Source organism: Lagopus leucura, unplaced genomic scaffold, assembly GCF_019238085.1.
Source record: "Lagopus leucura isolate 7727_CA_CO unplaced genomic scaffold, USGS_WTPT01 Super-Scaffold_100016, whole genome shotgun sequence".
Classification (NCBI taxonomy): Eukaryota; Metazoa; Chordata; class Aves; order Galliformes; family Phasianidae; genus Lagopus; species Lagopus leucura.
Window position 1 is genome coordinate 3,305,225 of NW_024962270.1, and position 19,907 is coordinate 3,325,131.

The following is a 19,907-nucleotide window of genomic DNA, read 5'->3' on the forward strand; positions in this document are numbered from 1 at the left end:
ATTTCACCCCGAGAAGCCGTGACAGTGCGTGAGATGGGATGAGGGTGGGAATTGCCAGCTTCCAGCCTGGGCTCGTGCCTGCAGATGCAGGGCAGCTCCTTCCTGCTCCCCAAAATGGCTCCTCCAAGAGATCAGCGCTGCTAGTCAGCCATCACAGCACAGACCAGCCCTGGTGGGTGAGGGATCTGCATCTCTTCCCCAAAATGTGCATCGTGGTCTCAGCTGTTTTGTGTCCCCACGTGCGCAGTTGGAAGATGAAGCCCTGATCTCAACCCTGGTGTTAGCTAGAGGAAAAGAGTCAGAGGAGTTCAGCTGAGCCCAGGCTGTCATTTGTACTTGGACATGAATGTCGCTTTTAATGTCTTACTGATGCAAACATCCTATGCAAACATCCTGTCTTTTTCAATTAAGAAGTATGAATGCGGTTTGGTGCTCCAGCACGGGGAAGCCTCAGGGCGCTTGGCTATATCTTGAGATAAGCTGTAGCTGAGGCTCAAATGGAAGCCCCACTGCTAAAAGACTTAAGGATATGAAAACAAAATGCTGTGATTATGAACTGGTCTTCAGCTGTTTAATTCAATTCATGGTAAACATCATTAAAAGCCTTTGTTTTGCTGTCATAAAAGAGTCAAATGGGGGAGAGAGAGTTCTTGCCATCTGCGCCATGGAATGTTTTATTTTTTTTTTCCGGAGTGAAGCTGATGGCTGTATTAATTCTCGATAGAGTCTGTTAAATGGCCATAGTTAACCCTGTAAGACTCTGCGAGCAGGGGAACGCAGAGGTCACCTACCCATTCCACACTGCCAGCCACGCTAATTGGAGGGGGATGGCATCCGCAGTGATAATGTATTTCCAGACATCCCTACTGTGGCCAAAGATGAAAAAAATTAAACATTTATATAACTGTACAGTGGCAGTTTAATTCTCTGAGGACCAGTGCTGTGTCAGAGAATGCAGGCTGATAGCTATCATTTATTATTCTTCTATTACAAAGAAATGCTTTTTCATTTCGATCAGGAGAGGGTTTCCTAAGACGCGTTTGCAGTAAGGGATGACTGTAGAAGCAAAAAATGTTCATAATTGATTCTTGTCCTGCCCAATAGTCTGAGCAACATCTGTTAATTTTTTGTCACATTTCTTTAGCAAAAAAAAACAATCTCAATGGACTGCAGATAGGGTTTTACAGAGATTACATTTCTGATAAGTCTGCGGGCTGTCTCTGTTGCACACCAGGTAACAATGCAGAGAATTTAAAAAGGAGTTGGAGGCAGAGCTCATTTGAGGAGTTACAAAGGAAGTAAATTTGGTCCAATCTATTGCAACGATAAATCCCTATTGCATGTCAAACACCCACAAAAGAACAAGAAGGGTTTCCAGAAGGAGACTTACAAAAGCAAACCAGGCGTCCATCCCGCTCCCCAGTCTCGTGACTGCATGGCTGCAGGGACAGCCCCAAACCACCAGCTCTGCATTGCCATCTGGCTGGACTTGCAGGCAGGGAGGTGAGCAGTCACTGGCACAGCAGCTGAGGAAAAGGTTAAAGAGAATATTTTCTAAGCTGATTTGTCAAGCAGGGGCTGTATAAAATAATCAGGAAAATCAAGGCACTCAGACAGCGGTGATAACAGCGGTTCCACATAATGAAAGCGATGGTTTCGGCATGATAATTTTTACCCAATTTCAGGTCAGCAATGCAGGGGCAGGAAGGAGGCGCTCAGTATCGAAGGCAGGATCACCCAGGATGTGGACTGCCCGCCTCCCTGAGCACACTGTGGGATGCCTGTCCTATAGCCCAAAAGAGACATGTCAGGGTTTGCCTGGTCCTAACCATCCCCTGCCTGGCAGCCCACTGAGATGTCCTGGGCTTGGACCTCTGTAACACCACGAGTCAGTCATCGGGGGGGAACTTTCAGGCTTCATTCAGATAATCTGGGAATCTTTTTATCTGCTCTGTGGGTAATGATGGTTCTGCTGAGGTCGGATGCTGGCTGGCAGAAATCCTTGCAGCTCAGTGATATCTTGATCTGAAGCCTGTTAATGAGGATGGTCTCTCCGTGCTGGCGTTGGAGGTCTGGGGGTGCTTTTCATTTACTGAGGTGTGGAATTTCCTGCAGAAAGCAGTAGAAATGAGGGAAAACTCCTTTAAGTGTTCTTAAAAGCAGTCTCTAGAACTGTGGGTTTGGAACCTGGTCTTACAAGACTTTTGGAGTTGAGTAGGGAAAGAATGAAGGTTGGTTTCGTACATTATTATTGATATGCCAGTGATGTTCAGACACAACTGGTTTCCCACTGCCACTGGGCTGGAGGGGGCTTCACTGCTTCCATGCCAGTCTCTCTGGCTGGAACTCTTTCTCTTCCTTTTGGAAATGACCTAGATTTCCAGAAAAATGGCAGTTTGTAGTGTAAAGGGTGCTGAGCTGAAATGGGCAGCAGCAGGTCATCAGAAATAGCGCCTGGAGCTCAGCCATGTTGCCTGGTTTGGAAGCAGGACTTCTGCCCAGTCCCTCTTTACCTCAGGATCTTAATTATTGATTATAAATTCATCAGTCGAAAAGATTGCTTTAATTGCTCTAATATGTACCCAATTTAGAGTTCATTATTGCGCGGGATTGTTTTCCTTCCCCTGCTAATTGATACCAAATGGGACATTTAGGAATGCGGGCACTGGGCGCTGCTCCACCTTCCACAATTGCTTGGCTGCTGGTTAATTGTTTGTTTGTTTGTGGAGGTGTTTGTACGCCACTTTTTTGTAACATTACCCTCAGCTGAACTTTGCAGTGGGTTTGTATGAAAAGATTTGGAAGCGTCTGCTGGATGTCAGCGAGGTTTCATGTTGGCTGGAGAAGGCTGCTGCAGCGTGTGGAGAAATTCTGGGGTGCCCTTTGTATCTTGGCCAATTTCACTGCAGTACGTACTGGATTTCCTCCAAGCCCAATCCAGGAGGACTCAGCGTGTCCCGGTGCAGGAATTGCTGCATGGTGATAACAGTGCCTCCGTGGGCAAAGGTGGGGGATGTGGGAGCTTCAGCAGTGGGTTTGAAGCTCCTGCTGCCTGTTCCTGCCAGCGACGTGGGGAAATCTCAGTGTGCAGCGTTCTCCAGCACCGCAGAGCATGGTGGTGCTTTTCCCGTAAGTGGCAGCACGGACCAGATGTTTCACAGGGTAATTGAAAATTCCATTTTATCAGAAAGCATTTGCTGTCAAAAAGTTTTATCTTTACTTCAACAAAGAGGTTGATTAGATCCCTCAGGACCTGAATTAGCATCTTTCAGGCTAGATAGTCTGTTTTGTGATTCAGGTAGTTATTCCTCCCTTGGTTTTGCTCATACTGGGACTTTTTTTTTAATGCCTTTGCCCTCTTCCAAACATTTCGTTTGTGCAAGTTTGGCTTGTTTTCTTTGTGTGGAAGTGTACAGTCACATAGATCTGCTTAAATCTTTTCTACTGCCTTTTTCACCTTGCTTTGAGCCAGAACCATGCTTGTGCTCTATAAGTCGCAGAAGCTCTTGCCAGTGTACAAATCAGAAAGGAACTGTTTCAAATGTGTGTTTATAATGTCACAGGCAACAGATTTCAAACTTATCTTAATTCCCATTCTTGGCCAGTATTTTTATCATTAATTGTGACAATCGTTGACCCAGTGAAGCAGCGATTCACTGCTTCAGACAAAAATAGAATCCAAAGGAAAATGCAGAAATGATAAACACACACTAATCATAAAAAGGCAGTGTTAGAAGCAGTCACCACAGCCATAAGAAAAGAGAAAAGCTTTAAAATCAAAGTTTGGGGGTTTTTAAGCAATGCTTTATGTCGCTAATGTGTCTCTTCAGAGAATTGCTTCTAAAAGCATCGCTTTCGTTCTTCTGGTGCCAGATCAGCAGTAAAGGTTGGCATGAAATGTCATCAGCAAAGACCTGATCCTGCATACATTTACACATTTGAGTAACTTTGCTCACAAAGGTAGTTTAATTGTGTCTGGGTCTGATAAACTCCAGCAAGATGAAGGTTTTTTTGAGTAGAAATGGGTTATATTTAAATGCTTATGTTAAGTCTTCCTTATGCTATCGCACAGTATAGAAGTAGGCTTGAATGTAAAGGAGAGCTGGGCACTTGATATTCACTGAAACTTTTCATGCTGGTTTCATCCCTAATTATTCAGATACATTGTCGTTTAGTGGATCAGGTTTTATCTAGAATATTCCAATTGGTTCTCATGCTCATCTCCATAGTATCTGGTGCATTTCAGCCGTGAACTGAGAACATGGCTAATGGTATTAACTGTAGGCAAGCACAGTTATTAGAAACTGCTGATTTTGAAATTAATTTCCAGCAATCATTCCACTGTCAACTCCCTTTTATTCTGCAGAAGGCAACAGAACTATATAAAGATGAAGACCCAGGTGACCTATTTTAGGGCCTTGGCAGTTCAGAGTAGGGCTGCTTTCCTCTGGAAGTTCATAAAAATTAATAACATACCTATTTCCTTATATTCATATATGCAGCACAAGACGTGCAGTATCCCATTCCTATGTGAGTGACAGCACATCCCTTAAGATGGATAAACGCTGTAAGCTTTCTTTACAGGACAACGCCTGTTATTACAGCATTTCTGATTTCTGTATTATTGCATAGATCTTCAGTGTAACAGACTAAGTAAGCTCAGTGGTGCTCCTACAATGGCCAGCATGGAAGGAGCAGTCAGCTTTTCAAAATACTTTGAAACCCCTGAGAAGGATTTTTATGGAAAGTGGTAAGCTGGGCTTTAGGATAACAAAAAGAGATGATTGTCTTATGAGCCCTATGCTTTTCAATGATTGCCTGTTGAGCATCTCAGTCTGCTTTGGCAAAAGCCTTTCAAAGGCAGAGGAGCTGGGGCAATTCGGGGTGGCTGGCCTGGCGGTTGCTGATCCCTGGGAGCTGGGCATTGGCTTGGATTGGCCCATCGATGGGCTCCACTGCCCCTACCACCACATTGTAAGGTCCCTTGCAGCCCACACTGTTCTGTGGTTGTGCAGGGCAGCTGTCACTCAAGAGATTTCACCTGTGCATTGAATGCGTGGCCGGCACGAATGGCTCCATGTATTGCTTCTTCTCTAGGCCCATAGCTCTGTAGCTTTTCAATTTGTCTGAGTGTAGCTTAGAGGAGTCCTCTCTGGACATTGGTGGTGGGGCAGGGCTGACACTGAAGTCATGTCCATGGAAACAAATGAAAGCCAATCCCCTTTGCACAGCAACAGAACTAAATAGCAAACAGATGTGCAACCTCCTTTGTTCACATAGGAAATGTTATCTTATATCCTACGCTGCTGGCACTCTTTCTTCAGCTTTTAGGTTCGTTCCTTTAAAGATGATTCTTGCAACGCCTCCATCGCTGCAGTTTCTCAGCCAGGGTCACACAAGTTATAACCTTTAGATGCTTGAGTCCTTTCTGTGTAAGCACAGCAAATACTCACCAGATGTGAACATTTTGGCAACTTAGAGAGGAAAATTAAAACTTGGATCTGCGCCCTGTTGTGTAGGCTTGTAATGGATGAACAATCAATCCAGGAAGTTGCAGCGTTTCTTGGGGTTTTTTGTTGTTTTTAATGAGATTTTGTCCAATTTAGTTATTGCTCACCCATATTTTTGCTGGTTGACTGGAGAACAATTTGTAGGAGATGTGAAGGAATGATACTTCTGATAGTTTCAACTGTGAGTGTGCTTAGTTTTGTTAAGCACTCCAAAACTCAGGTCTGGACCAAGGGTTCAGCTGAAGGACGGGGCAGTGCTAACCTGCTTCCCTGACTCTCCCGGTGCATCCTATTCCAAAATCACCACACAATACTTAGATATTCAAATATTTTATGATAAATAAACAAGTCAGTGAAGCTTGAAGCTTCCTTTTCCCCTATAAACAAGCCAAAAAAAGCTCCTGTAGGCCTTTTTTTTTTTCTCCTTTGACAGTAACTTCTAAGAAAACTATTAACTCTTTCTGTCTCACAGCAGTTAAGGTTAGTAATGGTCGAGGTAATGGCCATCACATTTAACAGTGAGGAAGGTATATGAATAAAAACCAACCTTCTGCTAACGCAGCAAGTGAGCACTTCCCCATCTCCTCCTGTAATCAATCTACATTGTTAATGACTCTGAAAACAGACTGAACTGTTGGGGCTGGCACCGGGAAACTTGCATTACAAACTAACCATCTCTTATTAACCTTTTGGTGTTTCCCTCACAACACTAATTACAGCCAAATAGAACTACTGTTTGTGAAACTCTTAAGTTAAAACACGACATTCGGAGGAAATATGGTAAAATCCAAAGCTCCTGTTTGCTTGGCCTTTCTTTTTAATTATGATGGAGGATGGCTGTTACTTGTTTAACAGAGGCTTACATGATTAATGCCGTAATGTTACTGTAATTAAAACAGCAAAAAAGATGTGATTGGAGTCTGTATAATTTACAGACATCTCCACATTCTGGTGGCAGAGCAGCTCTAAGTGTTGCAAAGAGGAATCATAAAAATTTATTCTAATTAAAATTGCCAGATTGACTAAACAACAGGTGACTTATATAACTCGAGCGACTTGCTCTTTGGGTGAGAAATCATCTGAAATCAGTGAATTATACAGAGCTGTCTATTATTCTAGTAAATGGGAAAGTGTGTGCTTACCATGGCAACCTGCATCAATTTTGCTGCCGCTGGAAAATACAGGGCCCTTTATTAAAGGAATAATCACTGCAAACAGTGCGCTGACCCTCGGCCTCTGCAGGCTGTCGGTACATGGCATCGCGTTAGCGCGGATCGTTACAGGTCGCAAGCACTTGCTATCAAATTAAATAACTCCTGGTGTAGCACAACATGAAGGGGTGACGTGGGCAGAGCGCCGCTCCTTGCCCCCTGTTTGGGCTCAGGGATGGTGAGGACGTCCCTGCTCCTTCCCCTACAAGGGGGGTGTTGGCTTTTCCAGCAGCTCCCTCAAGCTGTCCCCACACCTTGGCCAGGGGATGAGGAACTGAGGTGTGAGGTTTGGGGCCGTCACAATGCTGGCTCCCTTTGGGATGAGCTGGGTAGCTGTTTTTTTCCTCCACTACTGGCAGAATCACTGCGAATAACTTTAAATGTGCCATAAAGAGAAGTCACAGTCCTCTCTTCATTTGGACCACTTACTTACAACAGCATCATGTACAGAGTGCCTTAGCGAAGGGGCCCACGGTTTTTTGGCAGGAGGTGTACATGGTGAGTGTCTGAAGCGCTCTGCTGCCAGCAGATTACGACTGAAGGGAGGCATAGCACAGGGTTTGTGTGCGGGTTGTTTTACTAAATGATCTATGTAATAATGTATAAGTCAAAACTCGGTAATAATTGGCACCAAACAGCCAAGAGAACTTGAAGCTTTTATCCGTCTTAAGGGAAGTGCTGCCACTCAAAGCTCTTCAGTGCTATATTTTATTTCTTACACAGCATAGATGAATGTAAGTGAGCAGATATTTTTTAAATAGGTCACAGAATTATTAAAAAGTTTTGCAGCTTTTCTTTGCTGCAGATGTGCAGTGTGCTGGGAACGGAGCCCGGCCAGGCCCTGGCTGGTGCTGCATTGCCTTCTCTTTTGTATCTGCGTCTACAACAGAAGTCCTTTGTAGCAAATATATTGTTGATATATAAGAGCCACAATGTATGCAATCACAGTGAGCATTATGTGGCCCCATTTTTGCTGAGTATCCATAATAGCGATGATAAACATCCCCGCTCCCAGCATCAGATCTGTTAGTGTTTCTATTTTTTCGGCAGAAGTCTTTATTTTTGTTCCATTTTCCTTATTTTCACCCTCTTTCAAGTGTGGAGAATCACTGGCTTTGTAACCAGCTTCATTAGCTGCTTGCACGTTGTGTTTCATTACCGGTGCCCATGGATGGCTCCAAGTGACAGCACACAGCAGCAGGTGACCGACTGCCACTGCTGTGTCACTTCACTTTCAGGCAGAGATGGTCGTGCTTGGGGTGTGGAGGAGAAGTCAGGGCAGGGCAGGTTGAGCCCCAGTGCTGGGGTTGTCAATAGGAGAAAACTGGAGTGTGATGAAGGGCTGGCTATAGTGAAGGCAGGGCTTTATCCTGGAGGAGTCCTGGGTTAAAGTGGGTCGCTGTAGGAAAAGGAGAAAATTGAACCAAAAAAAAAGAAAAAAGCCCCGTCTGAATTGAAGCGATAGGAAATGAAAATTGCTGAGATATACTGTCATGTGGGTAGTGGTGCTACCAACCTTGTGCTGCAGTAATTACCTCTATGCATGCAATTTGTGCTCGGCTACGAATGATTTCCCACATCATCCGGTGCCCAGGCTATATTCAATCAGTCCCAGCTGGAGAAAACTATCTTGGATCATTTTGTGAGATTTCACCACAGATGCTACCTTGCATCTTACGGAAGCACACTGGGAACTGGAAGCCACAAAACGTCCCTGGCACCCATGTGTGGGTGTGGGGATGTCTCAGGAGGCTGCCTGCAGCCAGGAGGGCTGGGATGGATGGAGGCAACTCCTTTGGCAGGGTGCTGGGGGTCAGAGCAAGCAGCCCTGGCCCATCCGAGGGAGGGGGCTTTGCTCTGCTGCATGATGGAGAGAGCAGGTATTGTTCTTGCACTGTTAAAATGGTAGACGAAGGAGGGTGAGGAGCACTGGTTGGAGTTCTTGTGAGAAGCCTAATGGAGTAGGTGTCTGCACTGATCGCAGACCAAAATAGGTCTGGCGCTTGGTTCTTCTGGCTGCTTTGGAAATGTCACCTTCATTAAAGACGTACAGACTTCTCTAAAGATTCATGAGTCCTACTGCAAATCGTACTTGTTGGCTGCGGCGCGTAAAAGGTCTGTGCTTTGTATATTAAGGTGTCCTCTGAAATGTCTTAAAAATCCTTTTCTTCTGATTTGTCCTGCCTGGCTCTCCAGGGCATGCCAGCCTGGTTCCGCATTTCGTATGGCTCTGAGAGATGCTACAAGGGGCATCGACAGTTTGGGAATTTGTCTGGGAATCTGAAGCCAAACCATGCAGAGCAGTAAATCAGGAAAGGTCAGAGCCAGACATGTTATTGGAAGCAGTAGGTACATTAGTGGAATATATAAATAGCTCTGGGGAGTGTGTGGCACACCCAGGTGGGCCACTAGGTATATTTATGCTGCACTTCCATTTGTTTCCTGTTTTTCACTGTGAGTTTACCAGCTATTTGTGCTGCTGACATTGCTTTTCAGCAGCATGTTTCAGAAGCCATGTCTTCCTGATGCCCCTGTCTGCCCGTCCTTGCCATTCTGTTGCAGCCATCCAGGCAGCGCAGGGCTGCAGCTGCCCTGTGACACTCGCCGCTTCATTTCCATGCTCTGCATCTGTTCTGACGTGCAGTGCTTTTGCATCCATTCTCTGACAAGTTTTGGTCCCTCAGATGCATTGATTTACAGACCTTTCCTCTGCAATACAGCTTCTCTTGATGACAGTCCATGAAGCACATGATAACTCAGCAGCCTAAATTATTCAAGGAGATTGAATGTGTTTGGCTTGTTCCAAACTTTTGTTTCCTTTCAGGGCTGTCAGTAGAACAGGTAATCGTGATGCTTGTATCAAACTCATTCGAGTGCCAGGGAGACACAAACAGCTCGAGTACAACCCGTGTTTTTCCTCACTCATCACTTATTTCCTCCTCAAGCCGTTCTTTTCCTGTGCACTTTTGTGCCTTACAAAAATGTTTATCTTATGTTTACAGTGTTGTTCTCCTAGGAAATGATTTTGTGGTGGAAATGTCCCTGTAAAATTCAAAGAAAACTCTGTGTCTGTTCCACTCTTCAGCCACGTGTCCTTTTGTGGAAATGTATTCACTCACGCACGCATCACTCATGCAAATATTTAGATGAAGTAGTCATCACAGTAGGATCCAGGAACCTCACGTTAATGAAGACGTGTAATTAAAATGAACAATTCCACCTGCAATTCCCTAATCACCTGACCTCTGCCTCGTCAGCCTTCCTCCTTTGTTGCTTGGTAGATATGCCCAATTAATTCACTCTAAGCTCCACACAGAAGTGCTTTGCAGAGCTCACTGAGCTCCAGCAGTCATGAGAAGAGGTGCTTTGTCTGTGCAGAAATGTCCCCTTGCTTTCTGGGGCCCTACTGCATCTGCAGTGGCCGTAGAAACTTCTGGAGAGTAGGCACGGATTTCTACTCTCCAAACACATGCATTTGGTTCCTATTTCAAATGGAGCTTTAGGAGCTGACTCAAAGCCTGCTAAATCCAGTGGGGTGCTTTAAGCTGGTGCTGGTGGGCTCGAATTAGGACCCGAGAGAGATGGCAGCCTCAGGGAGATGCTCTGAGTCATTGCTTATTGCTTGAGACGTTGGTCATCTCAGCCGTCATCCAAAGAGGGGACAGGGTGTTTGCTGCTCTCTAATTTAGCAAATATGGCACACCCACTGCTGGAGGGTGGAGGTTTGCCTCAGAAAATTCTAGCTGCAAATGAGACGCGTGATTTTAGGAATTAGAATAATTACCCCCAGAACAGGCTCCCAAGAGAAGTGATATATTCTGTATCACTTAGAGTCTTTAAATCACATTTGCATGTTTTTCCTAAAAGCGTGCCTCGTCACTCAAAGTGAAGGGCTGTGCTTGAGACAGGCGCTGTGACAAAGCTGCCTTCCCAGAGCAGGGCATGCAGTCCCCGTGGTCCATGCAGATCCAGCTGTGGGGGTCCATGGAGGAGTCCTGGCACGTTCTCCAGTAGGACAGCTCGCAGAGCTGCAATGCTCAGGGCTGAGCAAGAAACCGCACCAGGGCTGACTCAGGAGCAAGTTCCCCCAGCCGAGATCTGCCTTCCCTTTCCAAACACATGCTGACAGCTGAGCAATCCTGGCTGTATCAGTATTTCCAGGGCCTTCCCTCCCACCACTCCCTAAATGATGAGAGTGTTTTTTTAAGACTTCATTTCCCGGCCTTTCCCTTTTATCTCTCCAAGCAGCAAGTAAATGAGCAGCCCTTTAGTTTTTAGTTACTGCTTCTGCACTTGGTGAGCTATCAGAGGCTGTTGACAACGACTTCTCTCTTTTCCATGCTCCTGCCTGCAGGATTTGGGGAGATAATTCATTTGGACCTGGTGCATTGTCAACTTCCAGCAGGTGTAATTGCCTAATGATCAGTGCTGATGCTGTTGTTAAGCCTGTTAAAACTTTGTCCTGCTGAACAGCCAGACTGCGGCTGTCTCAACGCCTTGTGCCTGCTGTGTCAGCTGGGGTTCGCTTTGATGCTCACTCCCTGTCCCCAGCTTGGATTGCTCCTTTCCACCTCACCTCAGAGGGGATGTGGCAGCATGCTAAGCTGTCTGAGGGAAATGGGCCAGAACGTACAAAGAATTGGAGAAGAGCCCCATGGAGAACCAGGTGCTCCCCCAGGAGAAGTCACTACCCCTGTGCCCAAGCTGATGGTGAGATGGCAGTGAGCAAGGATGGGGCTGTCACCCACCCTCAGGCATGAAGGAGCTCTTAGGGGAAGCTAGCACTAGTGCTATGCTGCTTCTTGGTGACCTCAGTGCCACTTCTGCTCTTCTCTCTATCTCGGATGCCTTTTCTGTCTTTGTTATCTCCTTTAGAGCTCTAATTGGCCACTGTCACTTCTTTGCTATACATCTGAGGTGCCAACTGGCTGCTGCCATCTCCTGAAGCTCCCGTTTCCCATCCCCGCCTCTTCCGAGGCTTCTCCTTACTTAATGGCACATGGTGAGCATTAGAGCATTACCATCCCTTTTCCAAGAACAGTCTCCATCCACTCTTCTCTCGTCCCCCAGTGCCTCATCCAATTTAATTAATTATACTTAGTATATTACGCATCCTGTCAAAGTTTTTCCTTTCCGAGGTTTAATGGTTTTTTAATTCTAATGCATGCTGCATGTGTCAGTGTTTTAGAAGCGAGCAGAGCACGCAGCGGCAGCGAGGCGGCATTACATCTGCATGCAGCAGACAGCGAGCAAACACAAGGGTGGGTTCCGGTAGGGAGGCTCCAGCAGAGTGACTGCAGGACCACAGCGTGCCTGCAGCTCACGCTCCTGTTGTGCTCCGAGGGAAGAGCAGCCCCGTTCCCACTGTGGAGGGACACGCTGGGATCAGATCTACTGAACTGCAGCTCTGTGCCGACACCGGGCTGTCAGAGCGGCCGCAGCCCCGTGCTGAGCTTGGAGGTGAGGAGCTGGACTCCTCGCCTTTCACTTGCTCTGTCTGAACGCTCCCAATTACCGCCGTCATTTCAGCCTTGCTTTGTTCTTTTGCAGGAGGATGTGGTGGGGACTGCACTAATCAGGGAGCGACAGTTGGGGCTTGTACCTATCGTTCTTTATTTCCCAGTGACAGTTGAAAGGTTTGGTCAGTGAAGTGGCTCAGTAGAAGTGACTTTGCGGGGCCTTACACTTAGTAGCTTTTGGTATTTCCAGATAAAACCTGCTCAGACTAAGAGAGTTGTGATGTTTTTTTTCCACCCGTCAGTATTGAAAACCATTTTGGTTTTGAAACTTCATCTGGGCTCTGTGTCACATCGTCACTGGGAATAACGGTGCTGCAGTGCCCTTGTGCTGACAGCCCTACAGGCTGGGGCCAGGAGTGGATGCAGCGCAGTGGGTGCACCTGGGAGCATGGAATGTTGTGAGATCAGTTCCCTTGAGGCTGCACGGGCAGAACAAGAGCCAGAAGCCCACCCTGTTTCTGGATTGCCTAGTGATGCCCAGCCCCACTCAGTCTGGAGCACTGAAGGTTCGCCGGTGTGCCTGAGAGATGTGGGTGCAGGCAGAGGGAGGGGAGAGCATTCCAAGAGCAGAGCACAGCCAGCTCAGCCTCAGCCCACCACATCACCTTTAGTTGTCCCAGCCACCTGTCAGTGGGAGAGGGGGAGCTCAACAGGGAGGATGTTTATTCTCCCAAATTTAAGTCAGGAAAGAAAGGAGGAAACATTAAAATATGTATTTCCAGCATCAGAGCAGTGCTGGGACATGTGCGTGCAGCACAGAGCTCTTGCATGAGACCATCCCCACCATGCAGCAAACACACCATGGAGCCAGCTGCTTTCCTTGGAATACACACACAGGTGATGAAAATACCATTATTTTCCATTCCTGCAGTTCAACCACCTCCCCAGTTCACAGCTCAAGGCAAACCAGAAGGTTTGTTTTCACTGTCACCCACACAGATGTGGGGCTGATGGAGCAGGAGCCCACCTGCGTTGCTAGAAATTGAGCTTGGTCATGGCTTGCAGGCAGCGTAATTTCCCTAGACTTCTGAGGAGGTTTTGGATTTGGCTGTTGGTCTTACAATAGTTTTAGATGTATATTTGTGGGTGCTGCTGGATGCTGAACAATTTAGAATTGCTTTTGTAGAACCATCCCCGGGGCCCTCCTGGTTCCTATTGGTCACCTTTGGGATTTTCTGGTACATCCGCAAACCTTGTGCAGCGTCCTGTCATGGGCTGTCCCTGTACTCAGACAAAGGATCCAGCAGCATGGAAAAGCTGCTTGCTGGTCAGAAAAAAAAAAAGCAAACAGTTAAACACCAGGGAGGGGATAATGCTGCGCTCCAGCATGGAAGAGCGAGAGGTCAAAGTCATGATGAGAAGTGGCCAGGAACCAACGCTTTTGGTTTAAAAAAAAATAAATTTCCTTACTTGCTCAACAGTGGGGAACGCCCCATCGTGCTGGGAAGCCTTCCAGCTCCCCTCCACTCCTTAGAGCTGCGTACTTTTACAAAGTACAAAGAGCTTCTCATAATGTTTTGCCTTGTGGGTACGTATATGATTAATTCCATGCAAGCGTTACTGGTGCAGTAACAATACTGGAGGTCCTAAAACTGCAAAAGGAAACACATTTGGCTCATACTTCATACACAATCACTTACACTTAAGCTATTGATAGTTGATTGGGATCTGTAGACTGCTGGGCTGGTGCCACTGGGTTTCTGAGTGCATTCAACGGCTGGAACAGACAGCAAGGCTGTAGGTTTTGGCAAGCTATAGGTCTCATTAGTCAGGCTGACTGTATCTGACACGAGAGATTCCCATCCACCAAGATGAAGCTCACTTCCCTAGGCTTTGGCTGACGTCCCAACAATATTTACATGAAGGACAACAGAGGATCAGTGTTAGATTAAGGCTGTGAGTTTCCAGTAGGCAGACAGTTAAATATTCTATTGAAATCCTCTTTTGATTATTTAGATAATAATGAAGTTTATGCGTGTCCTTGAGAAATCTGGGGAAAGGCAGTTGTTTTATGCTAAGCATGCAAAGATGTGTTTAATCTTGATAATGGGAGTAAATTATGTATCAGGGTTTATAACTCAGCTCCTTCATTTCTCGCTTGCTCCGTGGAAAGAGCAGAAGCCTCTGAAGGAAGCGAGACGCGTGCGGATGGAGGGAGCAGGCAGGAGGGCTGTGGGATGGGACACGGGTGTCCCCAAGGCCAGTGAAGCCGTGCTGATGTGCGCTGGCCCGCTCCGCGGCAGGTACAGGTGGCTGGGCATGGCTTCCTGTCACCCCCAGCTGCAGTGTCTGTTTGGCTGGATTTTCGTTGGGATCGTCAAGTAGCAATTTTCTGAACGCCACCTAATTTTGAATGGGATGCTGTAGTAATTTGATTCATTGTTGCCGTTTGAATTTGGATGCGTGGCTGGTATTGCATTACCGCAACACAGTCTATTTGAATTTGGCTGCTTCAGATTTGACAATAGCACAGAAAAGTAACCTTTGGATTAATTTGCTCTAGCAACTAAAGTCCCATTAAATGGAAGGCAGCTGGTGTCAAAGGCATAAATGGAGACAAAGTTTTGCTCCCAATTGTAGGAAATGTGTTTAAACAGACTAGAAATGTTTCCATCTCTGCAGGGTATAATATACTCAAATGGTTGCATTAACATGAAAAAAATATAAGAAAGAGAGTATTTAGGACAATCCCTCTGTATCCAGTGTTAATGAAATTGAATTCCAGTAATGAAGTCAAAGGGTTGTATTCTTCAGTCAGTGCACGCAGTACAGTAACTTCCATTAGCATTAATGGGAGTTGTGCATATGAATTACAGAGCCATAATGGCTAGAGATGGAAAAGGTCTGTCAGATGCTGGAGTGCTTCCCTCTCTGAGGATCCTGCTTGCTCCAGACTCATGTGCAGCCTGTTGGATCGACGAGGACGTTAATGAGCCCTGCAGTGAGTGCCCCAGCTGATGTGCAGGTAGCAGAGTTCCAGAGGTAAAATCCTGCTGCTCCGGGACCACAACAAGCTCTGTGGATCACTCAAGTCCCCAGAAAAGGATTAATTGGAGTTTAAATGGTGTGTTTTGCCTGTTCTCTGAATGGGAATTAATTTTCCTGGGTAGAGGGGCATGTCCAGCGCTGACTTGCATCCTGGCTCACACCTTGAGAGCTTGGCTCTGTTTTACTGCACGGTGTGCCCAGAACCCAGCTCCTTATGTAGCACTTCCTCATGGCATTGCACACATCCAGAAGGCTCCAGCCAGCCCAGGAATTCGTCTGGGGAGAAAATGTTCACTTCTTGGAGGTGCATCCACCCGCAGTAGGAGGGAGGGATCCCCATTGCGTCCCATTTGGCCATTACAGAGATGCTGCTCACGAGTCCCATTCCAGTGTGGGTCCTCATCAGTTGCATAATGAATTAAACTAATTCCTATCCCTTGTTTCATTAAGATAATTCCGCTTGGCATTAGCTTTGTCCAAGCACCGCTGACCTCCAGTGCTCGGATAGACAATCCAGGATTAAAAATGCAACATTTTTTAGCTCACATAAATCCCAAATAATGGCAAAAGATAGAAAAAGAAGGGCTCCTTGTTGCAGTAAAAAGCATTTGTCACTGTCTGTATTTATTAGTATCCTCTGAGCATTGTACAGGAGAAGCTGCAACAGGATTATATTTGTGCATAGACTGGAGGCTTTTGATTAAGCAGGGTGAAGAAGGCTTCATAAAAGCCCACAGGTCAAAAATATAATGCACTATTCCCCACCTCTTGTTTCGAGATATTATGCTATTACAGGAGATAAGGGGAGAGGTGCATAGTCTTAATTTACAAGCAAATGATGAACCCTGGCTGGAGATCTCTTGCATTTTGCTTGAGCTTATTAGTGGCAGGGCCAACTATCCTCACATGGCCATGCAGGGCAGGGCAGCTGCAAAATTCGGGTTTTCCTGCAGCATGCAGCTTCCCAAGAGAGGCAGCGAGCTGTGCACAGGGCTTGCACAGTGCCTGGCAGAGAAAAGAAGGTGCTGGAGTTGAAAAGAAACCCCAAAGTAACTGGGTGATGGGTGTTAAATAATGCAGTTGCGCATTGTCCGTGAAAGATGGCTAACCATGAGTAAACATCAGCAGCAATGTTTGATCCCTTCATGTTTACTATTTATTCATATTTATTATTCATAAATTCCGTCACAAATGTTAGGCCTGCACCCCAGTGAGACATTTGCATTTTATTTTAAGTTGTTTTTTTTTTTTTTTTTCTCCCCTAGTTTTGTGCACTGAGATTTAATGATTTGCTTCTCCACAGAGTTCCCATGCTCACTCTCCTTGGCTCTTCTCGTCTTGTTTCAGGAAGAGATTTCTAACATGGAAAAGTGATATTTGAATAGATTCCCCTAAGGCAATCAATTTACTTTTAATTTGTCTGGAACTAAGCTTTTCTTTGTTGCAATGAGAAAAGATTGAAACTGCTGTAAAATTTATTAGCTTCCAGGAAGATTTTGAAATGAATTTTTTAATGATCGTGCTGTTTGCTGTACCCAGGAGCAGTGTCACCGTGATTACAGTACAACCATACGGCTGCTGGAGACGCACCACAACACAAAGATAAAGCTGTGCATCCATGGCAGGGTGCTGTTGGTCACGGCCAGGGCAGCCCAGGGACACTGCTCCCATCTCCTCACACCCAATTTTGGGTTTTGGGCCCAGCACAGCGCATGCAGGTGCTGCTTCTGCCATCCATTCTTTCTTACTTTTCATTTTCAAGCGTCTCCTCCACTCCTTTTCCTTGCTCTCCATGTAATAGTACAAATGAGCTCCACTTACTCACCCCTGCAAACCTGCTCTGACATGGATTGGATTGAACTGAGCGTCTGTTTGAAAATGGAAACTCCAGGGACTATTGTCATCGCCCAAATTGCACCTTAGATTGTATAACAGCACATGTCATCTGGCCATTTATCAGGAATATTACATTCCCAGGCACTTGCACCTCGGTGCGATTTAACTTTGTCTCTTTGGCCAGCACTGAGATTCCTCTGCAGATAATTCAATTGCTCTGAGAGTTGAATGGGCTCCTTTCAAACCGGTTTCATGTTGCGCTGCCGCAGAACCGAGTTCAGGTACTGGAGACTTTGAATAGGAGACTGAAAGCACTTGCAGGTGCAGGATGTCCATTAACCCTTCCTTTGAACTGCAGAGGGCCCCGTGCTGGGAGGAGCTGGAGGCTGTGCCGCTCCATGCACAGCACTGTCCCTCTGTCCCCGTGTCCTCTGGGCTGTACGGAGATGAGCCATGGGGGTCGGCACTGCCTCTGCTCCTTCTGCAGCCCCTGCCCAGCTCTGACCCACCTGCAGCACTGGGCTGCCCGCAGCACATCGTTCCATCTCTGCTGCTCCCCCGAGGTACGGGCTGAGGAGGTTTGAAATCCGGAGCTCAACATGGGTTTTGCTGTACTTGTCAAGGAGCATATTAATTCCAGAGGTGGCTGTTGGTTTTATTTTATTTCATATTTGCTGTGCGAGAGCTTATGTTTAGCAGTGACACATTTTCTTCTGCCAAGGATCACTGCGCATCTTCTGGAAAGGCGTCTGCTGGGCTGTTTTGCACCTGGGGAATCAGTTTAAAAGCACCATGCCCTGAGCTGCTGTGACTTGAGCTTGTGGGTTTGTGCTGGATGAAGGCAGGAGGTGCTGAGAGGTGGGCACTGCCCTGCCCTGCCGCTGGGGGACCTGCAGCTCCCATAAACACACCGATGTCAATTGGGCATGGTGTTCAACATCTCCCCCAATAGCCCGTGCACAGTGCAGGTATCCGACTGTCCTCCCAGCGTGTCTGTGGTGTGCTCAGCTGCTTAGAAAGCCCAGTCCTGCTCAGAACACCCTCAAGCAAACAGTGCCCGAGACCTGAGCTGCCCCTTTTTTGCTCCTCCTGGGTCCTGCAGGCAATATTGCTCAGCCCTGTGCCACCCCTGTGTCTGGCGGATGTGGGAAGCTGCCAGGTCTGGCTGCCTGCCATTCATCATGTGGTATGTGATGTGGGGGTTGGTACCTGGGCTTTGCTCCTTGCATTAAGAACATTTTTTAGTGCCGACAATAACAGTCCTATTGACTAGGGCAGGTCTAGAGCTGTAAAAGAATTTCCTGTCATCCTATTTCCGATTGTTAAAGAAGAAAAAGACAGAATAGTGCAATAAAGAATCCGTGAATGTGAATGGCTGTCCTGGGTGCCGTTGTGGCTGGGTGAGTCAGACCTGGCTGCAAAGGGCAGCGAGGAGCCGTGCCTGGAGGCTTTGTGCCTGCCGTGCCTGGGGCAGCAGCTCTTGTTCTCCGGTGCTTGGCTGGAGATGGATGCTGCAGTTCAGCTGCCCCTGAACTGTGATAGCAAGGGAGCCGTGCGGTGCTTATATGTATCAACAGGGCATGCTTTTGGCATTAAAATGGTGTTTTACATGATCTATGTGGTTAGCAAGGAAATAGGGTGATTGGGTGAAGATCCTCATTCTGCCAAAGAGAAGGAGCTGCTGCTCAGTGCCCTGCGCTAGTGCCTGGGGTCTGCTGCCGGTTGAGGGCTCACACTTGTGCTGTCCCTGGGAGCAGGACAACTTCTGGCTCCTGGATTTGGTCTCAACAGAAGAGAGCTGAGACATGGTGGGGACAGGAGCAGGGAGACTGAATGTGGAGCTACTTGTTGTTTTCAGGTCTGTGGATGGATGGTGACTTGTGTCCCTCCACCTGCCAGCCTGCCATCTTTCATAGTTGTTTGCATTCCCACTCTGAAATTAAAGGTTGAAATGGTGCAACCCAATGCAATGCTTTTCATCCCTTCTCCTGCCTGCACTCGAGCTGTCGTTTGCAGACAGGCATCTGGTGTCCAAGCAGATAGGCACCAGCAGGCTTTAGTAAAACCGCTCCTAAAGCTCAGGTCCTTTTGTTGCATTTGAGGAAAATCTACTTGAACTACAGTAATCATAGAATTGTTAAGGTTGGAATAAACCACTAAGACTGTCCAGTCCAACCATCAACCCGTCACCACTGTGCCACTCCAGGGAAACAAGGTGAAGCCCTTGCTTTGTTTTTAACTGTACTGTATAGCAGCTTGCATTAAGTAGCTCAGGGCAAACCGGGGTGAGCTTTGCCTTTGCTGTGGTGATGTAGGGGGCTCACCCCCATGTGGTCCTGTGCTGGAGCAGACAGCCCCAGTGCACCCCAGTCCGATGCTTTATAGTAGCAGAGGGGCTGACACGGTGTGTGCTGCAACATTGCACCCAAGGTCACACAGCACAGTAAATCACATCTCCCTGGGATGAGAATCCAAGATATTTCTGTACCCCCTCCAGCCACTACCAAGTCTTCAGCCAGACTACACAACTTTGTGTGCCTCTAGCACCCTTTTGAAGTTAAGCTGTGGATAAATAGGCAGACAGCAACATTTTCTGGGCAATTTTTCTCCTTTTTTATTTTGCTCAAGTACTTGAAAGCAACAGAATCAAACTGTAAGAGCATCGGCTTTCAGATCTTAGTGCAGGTTGTTCTGCATGTAAGGCTCAGAGCACCTTTCTCTAAAGCTGCTCTAAAGGAGGCTGCCGAAACCCAGACCTCCTACACAGCCACCTCGCGCCGCGCCTCGCACCACCGGGTAGCTGCTCTGATGGTGAGAAAGAGCTAATGTTTTACTCACAGCTT

At 46.9% G+C, this 19,907-nt stretch overlaps 1 protein-coding gene across 2 annotated transcripts in view; it reads left to right on the forward strand.

Annotated features, from left to right (window-relative positions):
• The window catches only part of PCDH19 (protocadherin 19), a 51,851-nt gene that overhangs the window by 25,799 nt on the left and 6,145 nt on the right, over positions 1-19,907 (forward strand). The gene's annotated exons all lie outside the window — the stretch shown is intronic.